General features: G+C 37.1%; 1 protein-coding gene across 2 annotated transcripts in view; it reads right to left on the bottom strand.

Annotated features, from left to right (window-relative positions):
• The window catches only part of Peak1 (pseudopodium enriched atypical kinase 1), a 233,758-nt gene that overhangs the window by 125,209 nt on the left and 85,543 nt on the right, over positions 1-23,006 (bottom strand). For both annotated transcript variants that reach the window (XM_052188279.1, XM_052188278.1), the window contains exon 3: positions 4,486-4,641. The gene's annotated coding sequence lies outside the window, so the exon portion shown is untranslated. The remainder of the gene's footprint in view (positions 1-4,485; positions 4,642-23,006) is intronic.

Raw genomic sequence — 23,006 nt, 5'->3', positions numbered from 1 at the left:
AATTGCAAGATTGTCTCATATGTGCAACTAGGTACAAAAGACACAAGTCCAGTTTAAATCTTTACAAAGTACAATAAGTCAAGGTAGAACAAACTCATGGCTAGGAGTTCAGGGAGATCTAGCTGTATCTTTAGTCATTTGATAATGATCAATTCAATTAACTTCTTGAGGATAAGTTTCCCATAAAAGCAAAATGGTACTCTTCAATAAAACCTAAGACAAGCATAATACACATGTCACAGAATCAAGACTTAGATCTCTCCCACATCCTAAGTTGACAATGTTTTAGTGCTTGGAAGAGAGGCCTCTGACAGGTAATTAGGTCAAGAGGGTAGCGTCCTGATTAACAGATTAGTGCCCTCAGACAAGGAAGGTTAGATACCTGTTTGTGCCTTCTATAAGGATACAGTGACAAAAAACTATTCATGAGCCAAGATACATGTTCTCAGAAGACTGTAGTCCATGAGTGCCTTTATCATAGACTCTCTAGCCTTCAGAAGCATCAGAGACGAATTTCTGTTCTTTCTAAGTCATCTAGAGAATGGCATTTCTTTTAAAAAACAACTCAAATAGTCTAAAGCAGCATATGCTGGTTTGAATAAAATGTCCTCAATGTGCAAAGAGCGGATGATTTTGGAACACTCAGTACTAAATGGGATGTCTTCATCAGATTCCTTCCCTCAGGGCTCAGGGAGCTATGCAGAAGAGGAGGCAGAAAGAGTCTGAGAAAGAGGGAAAGGATGACTCCAAGGAATCGATGTGTTCCAGATACCACAGGACTGATGCACATATGAACTCAGACTGTGGCAGCAGGAACAGGGTCTGCACAGGCTCAAGCCAGATGGGTTCCTAGTACTGAGACAGGAAGTGGACACGGGCTCTCACCCCTAAACAAAATGCTATCTACAACTGACATCCACTTGGAAAGGAAATATTAGTTTTCTCCAGCAGAGTCTCACTAGGCATATTAGTCACATTTAAGAGTAGGCTCCATGCCTAGAAGTAGGCAGCCAACACGAAATGACCTTGGGAACTTTTGTAGACTTGTCTCATACTGCTTTGTTTGGGCTTTTTTTTTTTTTTTTTTTTTTAATAAACTGGCATTTTGCTTGTATAATATGGTTTCTGATTTTTGTGTTGTTAAAGACTGTGTGTGTGTGTTTGTATACTTCTTTTTACTATAATTATTCAGATTTTTGTTAACCTGTTTGTTTTCTAAAGAGATGGAGAAAAATTTCATAGAGTTGGGGATGACGAGGTGGTGAAGATCTGAGAGCAGTTTTGGGGAGGGGAAACTGATCAGAATATATTGTATAAAGATTTTTTTATTAGATATTTGCTTTATTTACATTTCAAATGGTATCCCCATTCTGAGTTACCCCTCCAAAATCTCATCGACTCTGGCATTTGAATATTTGGTCCCTATTGATAGTGCTAGCTGGGGAATGTTTAGGAGGTGTGGCCTTGTTGGAGGTGGCATGTTGGGGAGGCAGGCCTTGAGAATTTAAAGACTACCATTTCAAGCTTGTTCTCAATAATTCCTGTTGGTGGTTCAAGACACAAGCCCTCAGCTTCCTTTTCCTGCTGGCACGCCTTTGCTCTGCCAGCATGGACACTAAGCCTCTGGAACCATAAGCCAAATAAACTTTTCTTTCCCCATGAATTGCCTTCAACATGTTTTATCACAGCAAGAGAAAAGTAGCTAACACACAGCATATCAAGGGCTAATCTCAATGGCTGCCATACACTAGGCATTTAATGACACTAATGACTATTATTAAGTTGTTTGACTGGGCAAATTAAACATGAGCTTCCCTTTATATGGATGGTTTTCCTAATTTTACACATTGCAATGGATGCTTCTGAGGCCTATTAAACTTTACAAGTTTAAGGTTCTAGACAAAGCTTTTCAGTGCACTCTTTCCCCATCCATTCATAAAGGACCAGAACTTACAGCTAATGAAATGAACTTAAAACTGGGTGCTGGACTTAACTTTAGCCTTAATATTACATAGCTCGAATGTCACCCTTTACATTTTATCTTCTTTAAAGAGGCCACAATAGTTTGTTGAACTGAAAATCTAAATTTCTTGTGATTCTTTGATTCTAAATTTGAACAACTAAATCTTGTTCAAACCTTTTTGGACTGTATATTTGAGACATTTGGCTTAGACGATAACATACAAATGTGACTGTTCTCTATTCTGTGTGCCTCCTGGACATGGGACACACTTCAGAACCAGGCTAGGTGGAAGAAGGAGTACACACTTAGGCTCTACTTTGTAGAGAAGTAAAGTTTTAAACTCGTCCTTATTAATATTTTAACCATGACAGCAAATTCAATAATTTATAACATGCCAACTAATGATTAGAAAAGTACAATTGATACTGTGAATTTAATGATCCTACACAAAGTTAGTGGAAAACATTGAGAAATAGGTTTAAATGGCATTAGGAATTCTAAAAAATATGGTAAACACACCACAATAAAACATGACAACATTGTATGGTTTTAGTTTGGTAATAAAATTTACTAAAGATTATAGAAGTAGATAAACTAAAAATATAATAAGCTTACTTTATTAATGTAGATTTCATTGCTTTCCATGTATTATTACACCTGGATGAGTGAACCTGGAGTACTTCAGTTTCTGTTGTGTTTGAAAGGTTGCTCTCTAGAACTTGAGTTTTTTGTTTGTTTGTTTGGTTTTGTTTTTAATAGTGGTTTAAGACTGATAAGAATTACCTGGACATTTAGAAAGCGATGAATGTGACTATGTGGCTATGAAAGACAAGGTCACAGAAAAGCTCTAATTACAAGTAAAATTGGAGAATGTTTTTAAATCTTTTTTTTTTTTAATCCGTGCAGGAAATAGTAATTAGAACACCTCTTCATGCCATGGTACATCATTCATGAACTTAAATGATTTCCGCAAAACAAGCCCTACATTTCTTAGAATCATCAGGACTAGTACATAAGACAGGACTAGTACATAATAGTACATAATAGTACATTTATGAGCTTTTCACATCCCCTGCATCCTACAACAGGGAAATAGATGTAGTCAATTATCCTCATTTACTAACACACAGGACTCAAGCAAGCAAATGGTTACCACTCCAAAGCAAATGATCACCAGTGACAATAAAAGTTACAGTTAGGGGCTAGAGAGATAGCCCAGTTGATAGAGCATTTGCCTTGCAAGCGCAAAGATGTGCATTCATATTCAGAGTTGCCCACATAAATGCTACATAGGTATAACAACCCTCCTGCAATACCAGGGCTCCTAGTTAAACTGGCAACATCTGGGTTCAACTGAGAACCTCTACTTCTGGTGGTTAATTTTAATTACCAACTAACAACACAACTTAGAATCACCTGGGAAGACAGTTTCTGGAACTGTCTAGATCAGGCTAGCCTGTGGTGGTATCTTTGGGGCATTATCTTGACTACATTAACTGAGGTAGAAGAGAGACCTACCCACTATTGGATAGCACTATTTCCTAGGCAGGGAGATCCTGAATGTGGAGAAGGTATGTGTGCATTCATTTCCTGTGTGCTATTCCTATGGGTGTGATTAGCTATCTCAGGTGTTCCTGCAATGAGAGACTCTACATTGAAACTGAGAACTGAAAACAAACCATTTCTCCCGAGTTGCTTTTGCAAAGGAAATGAAGCAGAGATACTGCCTCGGTCTATAAGGGGAGGAGTGCAGAGGAAGATCCATGATGTCAAGCATACACACACACACACACACACACACACACACACACACACACACACCACAAAGTATGATTAGCACACCAGAAAAAACTGTAAACATGAATTCTTATAAACACACATTCAAACAATTTTGGCCCAATCAGGAGTTAAGCAACTAATTATCCCAAGGCTTTCCAAATATGTTCTCAGCCGTGCTTGCCAGCTAACAGGCTTTTAAACATCAAGAGGAGAAAAATGTTCACAGCATCTTCAAAAAAAAAAAAAAAAAAAACTTTTTCTACTCTAGACACTCATGCTTTTCCTTTTCAATTCTTGAACCTTTTTTTTCTTTTAAGGTAGAAAGGGCCAAAAAAAGAAACTAAATATGAAATTAAATTTTCAAATATAAAAGAACAAATCTGATATCAAGTAAGGAAAACTAAAATATAACTCACAAGACAATTGTCTATGAAACCACTACTAAATCCTTAGGGCATTGAGCTTACTTTTTTGAAAGGGAGAACATACTTGGTGAAGGGTAGGTGACAGACAGTATAGACCATATTGCTTTTCAAATAAGCCTCTGTTTGTTGTTAAGAAGCAGGAGGAATAAAGCCCAGGAACTCTTCTAAGCGAGCAATAAGGACCAATGAAGCCTAGCTCTGTGAAACTGTCAGGTGAACAGGTTCTTCCACAGTAGCTGTATGACCAACAGGTAAACTTTGAAAGGAGTCTTTCACGTGCTCTAAAGCGCTTGTGGGTCATGATAGAATTATGGTTACCATTGAATACTGAAGCACTTCCTTCTCGGGTGAGCAAGGCAGTTTGGCAGCAAGTGCTACATTCCTTTACAGTTTCCAAGTGACTCCAGTCTTCTCAAGCTGACTGTCCTTTCTTCCTTGCCTCTCATTGCTGTATTCTGAAGGTATCAATGTTTACTGCAGGAGAGAGGGAAGGAAAAAAAAACATGTTAGATAAAGGGCAGAGTAATTTAAAATACACTGCATTTGTTTCCTTGTCCTTGGATAGATTCTGAATCTTACTCTTCATTTAGCAGTTATGAGTCATCTAATTAATGTAAGATTTAACCTTATTTAAGTGGAGACAAATACAACCTCATACACCTGAGAACTCCCCTGTCATATTTACAAAAAACAAATTATCTTCAAAAACCAAAATACTGATGTCAAAAATTTTGGAAACCGTCATTTGATTGTCCTTAGAGACTCATTTTACAAGAAACATGTGAATATCTACTGAATGGAAAATATTTGTTCCAGCTATCTCCAAATGAGAATATTTAATTAGCCAGTGAATATTTAACTAGCCAGTTAGCAATGTAAAAATTAAGCATAAAATATATTTGTGAACAGGCTGAAAATAGTTATAAAAATTACCATTTTTTTAAAAAAAAGTCTACTTCTGACTCGTAAGCATTCAATTTAAGAGTTCTAAACTGGCCAAATACCCAGTTTGGTTTTGGCACAACACCCATAAAAAATGACTAGAAGAGAAAGAGAATGATGGCTTATTACTCTAAAATGATTCCTGGGGCTTGAGAGATGGCTCAGCCGTTAACGGAAAGGCTCACAACCAAAATGTAAAATGATTTCTGATTATGCTTACATAGTATACAATTAAATCCTTCAATACATTTTAAAATTTAAAAAGCACTTTAAAAAAAAAGAGGCTTTGGAACATAGCTCTATCAAAAGCTATCTAAATTGAACACAGCTGTGGGATTCTTAATGTTTTACAGTGTTTAAACATTCATGTGACACAGTATTAAGCAGGATGTAAGGATTACCAAAATATGTAAGACTTGAAGAATGGTGACAAAATTATTTAGTCATCTTTCCACTGTAAGTCATTAGGAAAGAAAAATGTACTTTAAGAAACTTTTACTTTCAAAACCGAGTATAAAAAAGTGCTCAGTGACAGAAAAGTAATTCCCCAAGGGCAGGTGTTGGCCACTCCTTCAGTTCCTGCCTGTAAGACCCCCAAATTATTTTTGCTAAATAACTCACTCTTGGACTTGCTTATGACCAAGTATCACAGACATAAAATGAAAACATAAAAGAAACGTGCTATAAGCTGTGTTTAATTCAATCTTCTCATTTTATATGTCTGATCTGTAGATATGATATAGCTAGGGCCTTAAATCTTTATGTATTCTGAAATTTGACTCTTAATGGAAAGTTTAGTCTGTTTATACTTAATGTAAATTCTGAAATGCTTGGCTGCAAAATGTTTTACCAATTAGATGTTCCATATTTCTACAGTTTCTGTCCCTTGTTAGTTTTTATCTTTTATTACCTTGATTTCAGGAACGTATTTTCCAGTGTTTTAATTTAACAGCTTAGAGATTACAATACGCATTCTCAAATTTTCACAACTTAAAGTTATTAACAAGCAAATAAGAATCTTGAACTATCACCCATATACTGTAATTCTCCCTTTGTATATTTAATCACATATTAAACTGCTATACACATTATAAAACCACAGTCAACTGTCTTTTATTGATTGATTGAGAGGTTTCATCTCTTTTATAGAACCAACTTTCTATCTAATAAATTGTCTCTTAGTTTAAAATTTGTCAGCTATTTAGTAGTGTACTTATATTGACGAGGGACTACCTAATTTTTCATTTGTCTGAATTTGTATTTGTTTTATCTTTATTCTCAAAGAATACATTGGTTGAAAACAAGATCTCTGAGGTGAGAGCTTTTTAAAGCCACGACAAGAAAGATTTTAAGGCTTGAGTGTGAGCCTAGCCTTGGTAACACAGTGAGACCCTGTAGCAAAATAAAGGGCTGAAGGATACAACTATGTAGTAGAAGTCAGAGAACTTCTTGGGGACTGGTCTCTTTCCTTCCGCCTTTAGTGGAGAGGTTGGATGTGGAGGTCAAAGACGAACCATGCAGTAGTCTAGTCTTTCTACTTCATGGGTTCTAGGGATTGAACACAAGTCTTCAGGCTGGGCAGCAAGTTCCTTTAACAACTGAGATATTTATTCCTCAGGTCTATTTCAAGTTTCTTAACCACACTTAGAATAGCTGATTTTTTTAAACTTTTTTTATTGGATATTTTTTATTTACATTTCAAATGTTATCCCCTTTCCCAGTTTTAAGTTACATTTTACTGACCTCAACATCTAGATTTTTCTTTTTATATGATAATTTATCTGTGTCATCACATGTGACCTGGAGCAATATGGAGAGTGTGCAGCAGTCACTATAGACTCTGTCTTCCCTGAATGATGCTCATCTCTCCGCTAATGTGCAGTTAAATACTGCCTGATACCCTGAGCTTCTGAAAACTTAAGCCTTGATTTATCAGGGAGGCTATATTTAAGTTTTCTCCCTAATTCTGGGATGAATCCTTGAAGCCTTGGACATAGTACTTACTACTAAAGTAGAACATTTCTGAGCTTGAATTGGAAAAATCTGTTGTTTTTTTTTTTTTTTGTTGTTGTTGTTGTTGTTGTTGTTTTTTAAAAATGAAAACAAACACACAAATAAACAAATCAAACCAACTCTAACTTCGAAGGTCCCAAACTACAAATCTGACCAGAAATATCTACTCAACAGCTTATAACAACTATAGATGTTATTTTTACTAGACCTTAAGAGTGTCCTCTACTACATGTGAGGTTAAGGGTCAGCCACTGATTTAAAAGGAGTATATATGTAGATTTTTGGGGGTCCCTGTTTTCTGGAGATTTACAGCAGCAAATTCCAGAGCTTGCAGAGAGTTGTATTGGAGTAACCTGCAAATGTAGTATTAATTTTCTTATTGTGTAATTATATATGTGTGGTAACATCTTTTTAGAAAATACACTCTAAAGCAGTCATTCTCAACTTTCCAAAGGCTGAGACCCTTTAGTACAGTTCTACATGCTGTGGGGACCCGGAACCAAATTTTGCTACTGTTATGAATTATAATATAAGTAGTTCTGGAGATAGAAGTTTGCCAAAGGGACTGTGACCCACAGATTCAGAGGTCACAAAGTATTTAGAGGTAATGGGTCACAAAGTTAGTAAGTTACTCTAAAATCATCCAGGAAATAAATTATTTTTATAACTTGTTTGTGAATACGTGTGTGTATATGTATATGAATATACATATATGTGTGTGTGTATATATGTGAGATATATATATATATGAGAGAGGGGGGCAGGGAGACAGAGGCACACAGAGAAAGACATGTGAGAATTTTGGTTTCTTAAAAAAAACACACACACACACACACAAATTATAAGAATAGGTTTACGCTTTAATCCCAGGTGTGGGATGTGAGGTTGCTTCAGTGTCCCTAACAGCTGACTATGATTAGCCTTATGCTCTAGCAGAGGCATGGTTTTGCAATATTAATATGGCAAATAATTGCAGATAGTTTCTGCAATTATGTGGTTTTTGGAAATTGGGGACTTTTCAGAGGGTATATAAAGGCTAGAGCCCCAGAGAGGCAGGGCTGGTTGTTGGGTCTTTGGGAGGGTTGGTTGCTGTGTGGTAGCAGTCATGATGGAAGAAGAACCAAAAAGAAAGATTAGATTCAAGGATCTCTTCCTCTCCTACCTAGTGTTAGGGGTGGAAAGGATGAAAAGGGATGGGAGAAGGGTGGAAGAAACAAGAACACACAAGGTGGCAAAAGCCAGCTACAGATAGGGACAAGAGTCAGGGAAAAAGGGACAGACAGACAGACACTGACTCACTGCTGCTCAGGTGATATCAAACTCCACAGCTCAGCCTGCGTAGCTGAGAACATGGACACATGTCACCGTGTCCAGCTTCTGACTTCAACTTTGTACTCTCTCAAAAGTCCTCTAGGCCCAACATGTCTGCTCTACTACTAAACTTAACAATAGGGAATAGTTTTAAATAAAAATATCACAACTGAAATACAATGCATCCATCTCCTGGGGATCCAACATGTCACTGGAAACTTTAGTTAGACAGAGCAGGCCTAGTCAAAGCCATGAGCTAGCAGCCAAACCAAACTTGCCACCTGCTTATTTATAGTCTACAAGCTAAAAATAGTTTTTATATTTTAAAACAATTTAAAAAAAATCAAAAGTAGAGTATTTTAAGCATAAAAATTATATGAGATTTAAGGCTCATTATCTATAAATAAGGTTTCCTAAGAACAGAGCCAGTCCTTTGTTTATGTACCGTCTACGGTTGCTTTTGAACTATATAAGGACAAGGGCGAGTAGAGATCAGAGTATAGTAAGTTAACTGCCTGCAAAGTCGCCCTTTATAAATCAATGTTTGCCAATTCCTGACATAATCTAAGCTCAGCTTGGTATCGATATCCTCTAATGTAAGAGGAAATATGTTTTAAAATGCTAACAGCCTCCATGGTTTTTTTGCAGTGGGCTTTTTTGTTTGTTTGTTTTGTTTTTCTTCTTTGGATTGAGTGAGAGACTGAGAGAATGAGAGTAAGAGACAGAAACAACAAGATAGAAGACAGGACCGGGTGGGCCGGGAGCGGGGGAGAATGTAGGAGGAGGGGGGAAACATGAGCAAAATATGTGAAAAAAATTAAATAAACTCCAGGCCAAATGGTTTATTTTAGTCCTTAACCACTGCCACTTTATTCCTTTATACTTAAGGAAACATTAAATAGTATTTTTAGATTTAAAGTTATTATCTAATAATATGAAGTCAATTTCATACTCAAGAAAACTTTTTTGTTGATTTATAAAATTTGTTAGTTGTGACATATCATTTTTTTCTGCCCAGTTCTGATTTAATGTTGTAATGGGCTCTTTGAGTTGAAATATAAATGATATTGTCCATGTAGAAACAAGATTATTCATAACAATAGTTAGTAAAAAACAGCTTTGGAATCTGGGAGCTTTGGAGTTTGGCAAAGGTGTTATAACTCGGTCTAGAATGATTGATTGTACATCTACTTTTGACCACGAGGGTACAAACACATCCAGAATGACCCGCCCACTGCAAACATGCACCACATAGTAAAGAAAACAGGAAAAGACCATTTCAGACGCGGGCGTGGGGACCACGACTGCAAAGAAGGAAGAAGCACAGGTTCTCTGGCAGGAAGTGGTTTCCACTGCAGCGCAGTGAGGAAGAACCAAGAGAGCCTTGCAATCCAGTCCACTTGAGTGGAACACGCGAGGAGGCCAGGGTGGCTGGAAACCCTGAAGCACGGCTGCTGAGACCAGGGCGAACGGGTTCCTGGAATCGGAACCAGGCTCCTGAGTGCCCGTTACGCGGGCGCTTGTATACAAGGGTGGCGATTCCCAAAAGGATGAGAGCAAGAAAATAAAATTACCAAGGAATAAAAACATAAATGATTCTCAAAGCTAACGCTGGGCAGAAAATTAACAAATTCTCTCTAGCATGAAGGGAAAAACCTCACTGAATATACAAAACAACCAGGAGGACCACCGATGGGCCACATCACAGACAGGCAAGAGTAGCCTGGGGGTCGGGGAGAAGACCGCTCCAGACATGTATGGAAGTCATCTGAACTTACAAAGTCTAAAAAGGAACAAACTAGTATTCAATTAACAAGTTGTCTTTTTGGGAAAGTTCAATGTTCTTTTAAGAAACAAAATTTAAAACCTAGGAATAAAAAATTCACAGCTATTTATCATTTAATGAAACTGCTGGATATTTTTTAAGAGGCAGTAAAACTGTGATTCATAACGAGAAAAATATCAATCTGGAGACACTAAGAAATGAGACAATTAGCAGGCAAAAACATATAAAGTGATTTTTAAATTCCATTCTTCATATAGTCCAGCATATGAATGAAAACAGAAATACGGAGACTGTAAGTGAATTTGCGGATTTTCAAAACAAAACTGACAAAAAATTAAGATTTAAGAGGAAACTGCATGGAATGTACAAAGAATAGTTTATATTCTGAAGAAAGAGACATTAGTGAACTTACGGACAGAGCAACAAAATTTACACAAAGGAAAGTGCAGAGAGCAAGAGGGGATAAAAAAAAATTTTAAGAGTAGGTGTACTGGCTGGTTTTGTGTGCCAACTTGACACAGGCTGGAGTTATCACAGAGAAAGGAGTTTCAGTTGGGGAAGTGCCTCCATGAGATCCATCTGTGGGGCATTTTCTCAATTAGTGATCAAGTGGGGAGGGCCCCTTGTGGGTGGTTCCACCTTTGGGCTGGTGCTCTTGGGTTCTATAAGAGAGCAGGCTGAGCAAGCCAGGGGAAGCAAGCCAGTAAGAAACATCCCTCCATGGCCTCTGCATCAGCTCCTGCTTCCTAACCTGCTTGAGTTCCAGTCCTGACTTCTTTTAGTGATGAACTGCAAAGTGAAGTGTAAGCTGAATAAACCCTTTCCTCCCCAACTTGCTTCTTGGTCATGATGTTTGTGCAGGAATAGAAACCCTGACTAAGACAGTAGGGTAGAGAGATGGCTTAGGGAATGAAGGCACTGACACCAAGCTTGAAGATTTTGATTATCAAGACTCACATGATAGAGGACTCCACAAAGTTATTTCACAAAGTTGTCCTTTTATCTTACACGCACATGCACGCGCACACACAAACACACACACACACACAAACACACACACACTGAAATTCAAAAGAAAAACAAAAAACTGACATAGTAAAAAAAACACTTTTGTAAAAACCACATCTTACGAGGTGCGATGTAATGTCATTCTAAGAAAAGAGATAAACTATATTCACAGAGCAAGAACTGAAACAAGAGCCAAGTAAAGAGAACAGAAAATAAACTGATAGGGCCCAAATAAACCAAGGAAGAAACTAAACGGAATCTAAAAGCATAATTACCTTGAAGGGATGATTAACAGAGAACAAACTAGTGAGGGGGCAGATTCAATACAAAACCTAGGAATATATTAAATATAAATTATCTTCCAGTCATTAATTTTTATCGAGCAAGGACTAAATCCAAAGCCTTGTAGATGCTAGGCAATTGCTCTACCACAGACATCCATTTCCGGGTCTAAATATTAACTTTAAAAGGCCCTGTGTTTAAGTGGGTCATGGTGATCTATGTAAGAGAAACGGGAGGTAGAATTTTGAGTTTGGGGCTTGCCTGGGCTACACAGCAAGATCATGTCACAAAATGAAACAACAATAAAAGAGATGCCCAAGTGAATAAATGAGACATATAAAAAGTTTAAGATCCAAACATATGTTATCCCCCTCCCACACACAAAAATAAGGCAACAAGTTTAAATTGGAAAGACATAAACCCTTTGATGTTAATATAGAATAGCACAATTTATATAACGTACAGTAGAAGACAGGCACTTATTGCCAGAGACTGAAGGGCATTTTAGAGTCTATAAGAGAATTTATTTAAAAAAATGGCAAAATCCTAATTATGCATGTCTGTAACACCAGAGGTACAAAATGAGTGAAGCAAAGCTGTCAGAAACCATGGACAGACTCCAGTACCGCTGAGGACACCGCATTCCCCACGAACTAAAAGACCAAGTGCTCCAGACGCACAGGAGGGAGATGCGAGCGAAGCTGAGCTTGGCTGAACACCACCCGCAGCAGCACAGGCCTCACGATGACCAGGGCGCTTCTCAGAACAGACCACTGGCTCAGCAAGAATAAGGCTGTCCAGACTGAAGGAACGGGAATGACATGAAGTCGAGTCTGAAAACAACAAGATTCTACAAACCCCCAAACATTCAGAAATCAAACAATATACTTCTAAAATAATCTATACAGTGAGAAAATCCTAAGAAATTATAAAATAATTTGAGTCATATAAAAGTGAAAATCTAAGAGATACTTCTCAAAAGATGTTCTGAGCACATTTATAGATTCTTCTACTTTTTTGAGAGGGTTAAAAGCCTACAAGTAATTATCTAAGAGTCTACGGGGATGGGGGAAAGCAAATTAAATCAAAGTAAGTGGATAATAACAAAAAATAAAGAAATAAATATAATAGTCAAAAACCAGACAAAAAGCCATGAAACTAAGACTGTTCTTTGGAACAAGTATTAATGCCACTAATAAATCTGTGGCTAGACTGAACAAAAGACAGAAATCAGTACCGAAGCAAAGGATGAAAGAGAATTCATTAACAATAATGAGGCTAACACTTCAGAAACACCAAAGAGAAGCCATAAGGGAACTTCAAGTGAAACAGTGAAAGCCCTCAATTTAACAAAGAAGAAGTGTTCCATGCTGAGTGACTAGGATTTGCAATATGGACAGAGGATGGTTTATTTACAGTATGGCAAGTGCCCTGCTTTCAGCTGCTCACTGGGGGTCCCACGCAGTGTCCCCCACAGACAAGGGTAAGGGGCACTGCTACACAAAAAGATAACATGATAGCAATGGAATAGGTCTTCAGTATGACTGCAGTGTTGGCTACAGGAATCTGGAATCTAGGTGTGATGAAATGCCACAGAACTATATACTCATTTACACCATTATTATTTCTTGCCTTTGATACTGTGTAAGTCAAATAATAAAGGGAATAGTGTTAATGGGCCTCTATGTATTATATCTGTAACTTCCTAATTTGTGATTTCTTTTATAAGGTTTACTTAAATTACATATAAGTACATACATAAAAATTGTTTTATGTATGTACTTATATGTAATTTAAGTACATACATAAAACAATCCACCCCAACACCCCCGATCTCCACCCCAATACTTTGGTTTTTTAAGACAGGACTTCTCTGCATAGCCCTGGCTGGCCTCAAACTCAGAGATCCACCTGCCTCTGCCTCCTCAATGCTGGGATTAAAGGCTTGCACCTCCACAGCCCAGAAAGAATTTATTGCTAAAAAAGAAAGTCATAGTATCTTTACCTATAATAGTTAATAACAAGTCAAAATGGACTGACCACATTGTTTGAATCTAACTATATAACTATGTAACTATGGAAACAGAAAAACAAAAACAATGAGAACAGAAGAATGACTAAACAGGACACCGAAGTTCTCAGGTCATGAAAGTCCTCTATCTGACATTATAATAAAGTACACATTATAATGTGTCATTATATATTTGTCCAAGCTAAAGGAATCTATGACAAGAATGAATCCTAATAAAACTAGGGATGTGGACTCCCTGATCTTTTTAATAGTCTTTCATTGTTCTTGTAGAACAGCCACATTTCAGAATATCAAATCTTGAATAAAAATGTTCTGGCTGTGTGTAAAAACAAGCAAAGCTGGAAAGATAATTTATATAATTTCAATGCAAATTTATTCATATGCAAGAAAAACAAACTGCAGTTAATGGCCTTTGGGGTTTTGTTTGTTTGTTTATATTTGGAGTTGGAGCTACATTTTTCATTTTTAAAAGGCCCAAGAGCAAATGATTATCTATTTCAATAACTTTCAATTGTATGCAGCAGAATAATCTTTAAGTATCTATGAAAATAATCTAATATCACATTGAGAAATAAAAAAATGTGGCATAGATGGTACCCAAATATTGAATTAGTATTTTGAATATTTATACTTACTTGATACTTGTTTCTTTGATAAATTCAAGTAATGGAGCAACGATTTATAAAATGAGCTTCAAAATTTAGGTCAATAAATTCTGCAATTCTTATTCATTGCCAATCTTTCTATTTCTAAAAATAAGACTCAACCCTCTGAATTCTTGTAAGCATAATATACTGACTGGCTTAACTGTTAAGTATATCTGAAAGAGGAATTAAGATCTTTCATACCCTTGGCATGGTTTCAGGGACAGACCTGACTCAGACAGAGAGGGGACTGAGCTCTCTGGAGGAGAACCCACAACATCCTGGACATTCAGTGTATTTATTACATACAGTTGAGCAATGAAAGTAGGGTTATTGCATACAGATACACAAGGAATCAGGAGTAGTATATACAGCTGAACAAGGAGACAAGATTGGCCAATCTTAGTAGCAATCTCTGTGGGGGAACAGTTGTCAGGCTGTAATGTCCCGAAGGAGAAAGAAAGCTCTGTGGACATCTTCTACACACACTATCCACATTTGCACATGTTCCAGAGGATTCCCCAGCATGTAATAAGGACACATGCTCCACTATGTTCATAGAAACCCTATTTATAATAGCCAGAAGCTGGAAAGAACCCAGATGTCCCTCAACGGAGGAATGGATACAGAAAATGTATATATACACAATGGAGTACTATTCAGCTATTAGAAACAATGAATTCACGAAATTCTTAGACAACCCAATCTCAAAAGAACACTCATGGTATGCACTCACTGATAAACAGATATTAATTAGCCTAGAAGCCTGGAATACCCAAGACACAATTCACATATCAAATGATGCCCAAGAAAAAGGAAGGAGTGGCCCCTAGTCCTGGAAAGGCTCAGTGGAGCAGTGTAGGGAAATACCTGGACAGGGAAGTAGAAAGGGGTGGATTGGGGAACAGGGGGAGTGAAGAGGTCTTATGGGACTTTCAGGGAGGGGGGATCCAGGAAAGGGAAAATCACTTGAAATGTAAATAAAGAATATATCGAATTTAAAAAAAGAATGTTTAAAAGTCACAAATAGTAAAGGACATACAGAGATGCTCAGACTCAACTGCCAGGTACTTGGCTCATGTGATGTAAAATCTTAATGAAATAGGCATGATATAACCTGTCTAATCTTTCCCAGGACAGAGGTTTGATTTTGCCTTTATTACAAATTAACTATGTGATCTAGGATAAGTTACTTTATTTTTCAGTCATAAAGATAAAGACTAATATCAAGTATGTAACTTGGCTAGTATGATGTGAACATGCTAGGCCTTGTTAAATGGCACAACAGAGTCTGGCACTGATTAAGTGCTTGCAAGCATTGGCTTGCCTCTCTAGCCTTCTAAACTTTCAGAAAACAGAGGATGCTTTTCTTTCCTTGTAACTCTAAAGAAAGCTTCCTTTAATAAAATGTCCTATCTCTCTATCTATCTCTCTATCTAGGTCCTGGTCCTCACCTTCATTAATCAGTAGCTGAACAGCAAAGTTAAATAAATTGAAGAGCACTGTGACATAATAGAAGGCACACGTGACTTCCCGTCAACACATCTCTCTGAATCCCATTGTGACTAAGAGCTTTTGACTTTAAGCAATTTGCCAAACCTTACAAAACTCTCACCATAAAATGAAGACCTTATCTGGCTTTTTATCATCCTGTCTTTCCTATTCACAGGTCTCCTGCACACACTGTGAAAAGGGCATGTCTCTTTATCTGTGGCCTTTCCATGCTACTGTGGCAAGGCTCAAAATTAGAAGATTTAATGTTAGGATAAAGCAGAAAACTGATAAAAAGTGATTCAAGACTGGAAGAAAAATGCTCCATTATAGAAAGAAAAATAAAACTTACTTAAGTGGCTCTAACACTTTGCTTATAACTCTTTTTTAAACCAGCAGACCTCATACATTCTTTTCCTACAGGAAGATGAACTAAGAAATATATATATATATATATATATATATATATATATATGTTACAGATGGTTGAATTACTCTTCTTTAATTTACTGTAGGCAGAATCAAACATTTTATTTGAGAGACATTGGTTACTCTTTGGTTGGTTTTGGGTTTTGGAGATAAGGAACAACTCAGTGCACACTGTGGGGAGCAATTTATAATGGACTTGGTTTTGTTTTCTTTATTCATTTGTTTGTTTTAAAACAGGCTCTTACTATGTAGCCCTGGATAACCTGGAACTTGCCTTGTAAACCAGGTTGGCCTCAAACTCAAAGGTGCGCTTGTCTTTGCTTCCTGAATGCTGGGATTAAAGATGTGAGATTAAAGATGCCTAGCTGGGTCATGTTTTTGAAGCAATAAAACAGCCAAGAGGTATCTTAGTTGGTTAATAAAACAAAGAAAAAAAGAAACTAAATGATATAGGCTAGGTAACTAAGAAGCAATCCTTTTCTTTAATATAAATAAAAATTGTTCTTTACTTTAAAAAGTACATTCAAAGAATAGTGTACCTTTGCTAAAGATGACTTAAGTACCTGGAGGTTGCACGTAATAAATGGTAGATTTTACAAAAACCCTTCTAAGGCTAAACTTCTTAACATACAGAAACAAAGAGTGAATGTTGAATTTTTTGGAACCAAGAGAAATCAGGGATGGGGCCAGACAGGAAGGACAGCTATGAATCATATATCCTAACACGCACAAACATAAACATCATTTTATTTGAGTCATGAAACCCTAGTTGTCCATGTTGTACATCTGTAAAACATTTTAGTCAATTCCAGGTAAGCTTATAAAATTTAAGTTGTAGAATCTGGGAGTCCTTAAGCAACTCTGGAAACATACAAATAGCTCATCAAATAATGAAGAAACTGACCGAGAAAGAAGTGAACTACAGAAAGCCTTATGGCACTCCAGACAGAAACACCGTGCCCATGCTAACACACGGGTGACCACACAGAATTTGGCATAAAGCAGGGCTTTGGGAACAAAGTACCTTCCACAACCGAACAAATTAAGAGGCTCTAATATGACTTGGTGGGTATGTAATTAAGGAGAGAATAAACATATAGATTATCAATGATTATCAGAAAGCAGTTATATAGTTATATAAATATGTGAAAAGCTATACAAATTTAACCTTTCTTATCTGCAGGTTATACAAATACAAAATAGAAGAAAACCCCACCCTGCTTATAGGACTGTTTTAAGAATAAAATGATAAGAATTAAGTATTTGGCAGTGTCTACTAGTTCATACTAGGTGCTTATGAAATTACATGAACTGAAAAATAGTACTCACCAAACTTAGGAAACAAAATCTGAAAATAAAATCTTTCTAGGTGAAAAACAATGTTGGTAAATTGAAACATTTACTCAGAATCTAGTACGTAGTATTAAGCAATCACAAGCCATTCAAAGTGTTATCAAACATACTGACCAGTAACCCATAACATCTGCCCATCTTATCCCGAATGTACCATGCAGCTGTGAAAAATTAATACTTTTGAATGAATTGTTTTATTGTCTCAAGCACCAGTATACTCAAAGCCTTCAATGATAACCAATCACACACAGAACAAGCCCAGACTCACCCGCACCATGCCCGTGCTATGCTATGCCATGCTATGCCATGCTATGCCATGCTCACGGTGGGAGTTAGACTGTGAAGCCTAACTTGTAAATTTCTCAACAACCCAACTCGTGCTGCATGTTCAGTTCCATTGTCCTACTCTGTGGACGTCAGTTACAGTGAACCATGTTTGCACGGCAAATACCCTTTCCCACAGACCCTTTTCTCTATTTTGCCCACCCCTAATAATCTTAATAGGAAGAAGTTAGATACTTGAAATCAGCAGCAAATAGTAAAAATATAGTATGCTAAATTATAGGTGTATTGCAGGCCTTAACTACAAATAGTTTACATTCTGAATGCAGTATAAAGTATATCAATCTTTAAGAATAGACGTTTGGGATATTTGCCATGAAAAGGTAAAGATTAAGGCCATTTATCAAAAAATTAGAAGAAATAAATGCTTTCACAGAAAATCTACTGCTTGCAGTGAAAAGATACAACTTACCATAGCCTAAAGTCAGACAAGAAATGTACCTATGTCAAACTGAAGAATCACTAAATGGTCTAAATAGAAATCTCTTTCTAGTTTTTATTTTAAACATAACTTAATAAGGTACCCAGCTCATACCTTTCTACGAAGGATAAAGGGGATTAAGAAACACACTGGGCATCATGGTTAGGTTTCTGTTGCTGTTATAAAAATACCAAAACCTTGAGTATTTGGTATGTTGGTATTCCTTGAGGAGGAAATGGTTTATTTTAGCCTACAGCTTGTAGTAGTTAGTCAGAGCAGGAAGTCAAGGTAGGAAGCTAGAGGAAGGACTGAAGGCTGATACAGAAGCCCGGAGGGATGGATGCTGGAGGAATGCTGCTTACTGGCTCGCTCATCATGGCTTCATCATTTTTAATTCTATGAACCTAGCATGGGGTAGGATGGGGGTGATACCACCCACAATGGACTGTGCCCTCCCTTATCAATCACTAATATAAAAAAGACCTACAACCAGTTTGCCTATATCCTGGTCTTATAGAGGCCATTTTCAACTGAGAGTTGCTTCTCCCCAAATGACTCTAGCTTGTGCTAAGTCGACATAAAACTAGCCACCATACTGGGCCAGAGAGATGGCTCAGCAGGTAAAGGTGCATGCCAAGGCCAGTTAACTAAGTTAGACCTAAGGGACCCATGCAGTGGGAGGACAGAACCAGCTCTAAGTGGTCCAGTGATGCTGACCCCGCTTCCAATAAATGTAATAAACTTAAACACAATTTTAAAGAAACACAAGTACTAATAACTATAGGATCACTTTGAAGTGTAAAACTTGGGTGGGTTTTTGTCTTCTTACTTTTGACACTGCAGATACCAAATTTTTTTCAGTTGTGTGGAAGCAAAAAAAAAAAAAAGATACAAAACTGAATCAAACTTTCAGTGTAACAGTGTATGTTAGAAGGGATGGGTAATTCTCATCATGCATTTAAAAACACCTGTCCTCATATGAAAAGATCAATGAATCGGAGGTTAAAAATCCTTCTGAGCTATTGCACTCACACATATTGAACCATAAATGCTTTCATCCTAGTTCTCAATTATGAAATCTTCTTGCACACAAAATCCACTATAAAATAAATCTCAGTAAGGGAAGGGGGAAGGATAATATCAAGCTTGCTAAAGAAATGCCAAGCATAAAAAGAAAGTGACAGTCAACAGTCTGACACTGATGGCGCGCTCTGCTCAAGTTTGCTGTGGATGATCGTCCAGATGCTGCCAGTCAATATCGCCCACAGTTCTTCTGTGTTCTGTTATACAAAGAGTCTTCTCCTGACTTGGGTCATATGAAATTGTTCACATGAGGTGAAACTAAATTATTAAATTCTTCCTGTGAAATATTACTCCTAAGGCTTCCTGACATGCTAAAATTATCACCAAGGGTTTCAGTGCCATTTGAACCATTGCGATAACTCTGGCTACATGCTCTAATACTCTAAAAATCACTGTAATATTGTTAGTATTTTCTTTCTAAGACCCCCACCTTACCCACTGTCCCATAAAGCAGCTTCAGATTTCTTGGTATGGGACATATGTCCATTCAGGATTTGACCCCAAACCACATTTGTATGGTCTTCTACTGATGCCTGTCCTGACTAACTATGGCAAGCACAGAGACGCCCTATGAATGAGGAACTATATACCTGCTGCTCTTCTGACTGGGAATGTCAAAGGTTCTTGGTGTTGTTCTTTTTCCATTTAATTCTTGTCCTAAAGCCTACGCTAATATTATTTCCTTGGTGTAGCCTTTCACAATAGCTCCACCGCTTACCAGCTCAGTCACTCTCTTCCCTGTGCTTTCTCAGTATTTTCACAAACTTCCATTACAGAGCCATTAAATTTAGCTATGACTAGGAAAGAAAGTACATGAACACAAAAGACTAAATATTGATTAATATTGTAGCTGGGTGTTGTGGGTTCATTATACTATCTTGCAGTCCATGCTAAATTTTTCTTATAAAAAGTAGAAATTGTTTTGTGAGAATGAAACATGATAGCTAACTGACAATCAGGTATAATGCAGCACAAACAAAATGGCATTGCTGTTATCCCACAGTGTACTCACGGAAAGTCATCACAGGCACAAGAAGGCCATTGAGTCCAAGGCTCATTCTCTGCCCATTATGAGTTTTACTACTTCAGAACAGTCTACTGCAGATCTAGAGATTAAGTCTGTACACATGAAGAACAAAGGATGGGACCAATTACAGATGGGACCAGTCACAGGATTCTCCTTTTAACAGAAAAAAAAAGTATTTTCCAATATACTCAGCAAACTTTTCCCATCTCACTGGCCTCATGTATGCTTAAAGTCAATCGTGCCTTGATAGCTGAACTTCCTCAGTGGTGGGAACTACTTTTCTTCTTCAGTGGCCAATCCAGCACCTCCACACAGGCAGCTTGGTTTACTGACTGGATGAGTCTAATAAAAGAAACTTCAACAAGTACAAAAGAATCTTCTTTCTAAATTTTCTTTTAAGTATGAATGTTTTAAAAATTGCTAGCACTTTATAAATAGGGAATTATTACTATTCTAGTAGTTTGCCATCTATGACCATGTAATAATATGATTATTGCTTTCTCTGTAGAGTATCAGACAGAAAATTAACAAGGTATCAAGAGGTTTAAAATTTTGTCTATACATGCTGACTCTGAGTTTATATAAAAGACAATGCTTATTTCTCAAAGTAGTTCTAAGGATAAAAAATTTCAATATAACCAACACAAATATGCAAAATACTGTAACATGTGATTCATAAACACAGTGACTGTCAAGTCTTGAAAAAATCCTATAGTTCCCATGTTGTGTGTATGCGGCATCTAGCACATCACCCTGGACTATAGGCTAAATGCTAGCAATGCCTAACAGGAAGTCTGACACTACCAGGTCATGGCGGGATGAGTCCTGAGCTTTAGCCCCCATTCTTTCATGCCATCGGAAACTAAACCAGCTATACCTTATATCCATACTTTATTAAGAAAAAAAATGCTTTCTAAAATAAAGTCAGTGTTTTATTGCAGTTACATATAAAGGTTCAGCACAATTTTAGAGTAGGATATGAAAACAAAATAAATAGGTTAATAGGGAACTGTTCTAAAAGAATGTTATATTAAAATAAGCATACTTTGTATAATATACTAAAAATGTTATATTAAAATAAGCATACTGTATATAACATAAACAAGAGCCAATGATAAAAGGAAAAAGAAAAGACAGCTTGAAACTACTAAATTCTCTCTGGAGTACTATAGTGAGAATTGAGCCAGCTTCACGGGATTTGGAGACAGATGCTTTCTAGAAAAAGATGGTCCTCTCAGTCCTCTGAAACTCAAGAACTGTAACTTATTATTAAAGAGTCACCATATTTTCTGATTCATCTGTGTAGGCTAGCCTGGCATTATTTAATGTTGAAATGAACTCATCTTAATACAGAACACAGCCCTGACACAGACTGTAAACCAGCACAGCACTCGTAAAGTACCATGAGGTTACAACAGTGGGCCACAGAGATGGTTTGGAGGTTAAGGGCACTGATTCCTCTTCCAGAGAACACTGGTTCAATTCCCAGCACCCACTTGGTAGCTTACAAATGTCTGTGGCTCCAGTTCCAGGGGATCTGACATCATTACACAAGCATACAGGCAAGCGAAACACCAAAGCAAGCAGTGCACCCCCCCCCTCCACACCCACACACCTACACAAAGGAATGAAGTCAACAGAATTTAAAGACTCCAAACCTGGATGAGTTGTATCTGAAAGATGAACATATTTTCCAGTAAGTCAAAACTGTCAGAAAAGTACAAGTAAGCCAGAGCCACCCAAACTCAACTGCAAAGGCTTTTATTTTTAAAACAGGATGAAGTTCTTCTCCCCATTTTATCTGTATAAATTTATCCCCATTATATCTCTACCAGCTACGACTTAAAACAATTGCTAGAGTAAGCAATACATACATACATTACTTGTGAATGTGTCAACATTTATAATGATACATTTAGCATAAAAGTTATTTTAGTATTTAATTGTATAGATAAAAGGGGAAGTATACAAACTTAAAGACACTGGTTTTTTGAAATACTTTTTGCTTTCTGATTAAAAACTAAGAAGCAGAGGCTGAAGAGTTGGCTTAGAAGTTGAGAGTATTCAATATTCTTGAAGAGAACCTGGGTTCAGTTCTCAGTACCTACATGGTGGCTCAGAACCATCTGTAATTCCAACCAAGCTGGGTTGGACCTCAGCAAGTGCAGTTCATTTTGCACTCCTAACTGCTAGGCTATCTCTCCTGCCCTCTACAATGCTTTTAACCTAAAAAGTCCTGGTGGAAAGTTTTTTTTGCAGAAAGCAAAATTGACGGGATTCTAAGACTTCACATTTCGTAAACTGTAACAAGACAATAAACAGCAGTAGGTATTCACTGTGACCAAGTGTGTTGACAAAACAAATGTTCAACACACTGCAGTTACTCTTGGTCCTCACTTTTAGCATGTGATAAATTCCATGCAATTATTATTTGAAAAGAAAATAAATAGGATGAATCTAGACTATTAAAGAAAGATGATTCCTTTTGGGGGGAAGGGAGGAATCACATGCTTCAAAAAACTTGCAGTTTTGTTTTGTTTTGTTTTTACTCTTAAATTTTATTCGATATATTTTTTATTTACATTTCAAATGATTTCCCCTTTTCTGGTTCCCCACTCCCTGAAAGTCACATAAGCCCCCTTCCCTCCTACCCATCCCTGCCCACTTCCCTGTTC

Source organism: Apodemus sylvaticus, chromosome 7 (assembly GCF_947179515.1).
Source record: "Apodemus sylvaticus chromosome 7, mApoSyl1.1, whole genome shotgun sequence".
Lineage (NCBI taxonomy): Eukaryota > Metazoa > Chordata > Mammalia > Rodentia > Muridae > Apodemus > Apodemus sylvaticus.
The sequence above is the reverse complement of the archived record's forward strand: the minus strand, read 5'-3'. Positions and strand labels throughout refer to the sequence as shown.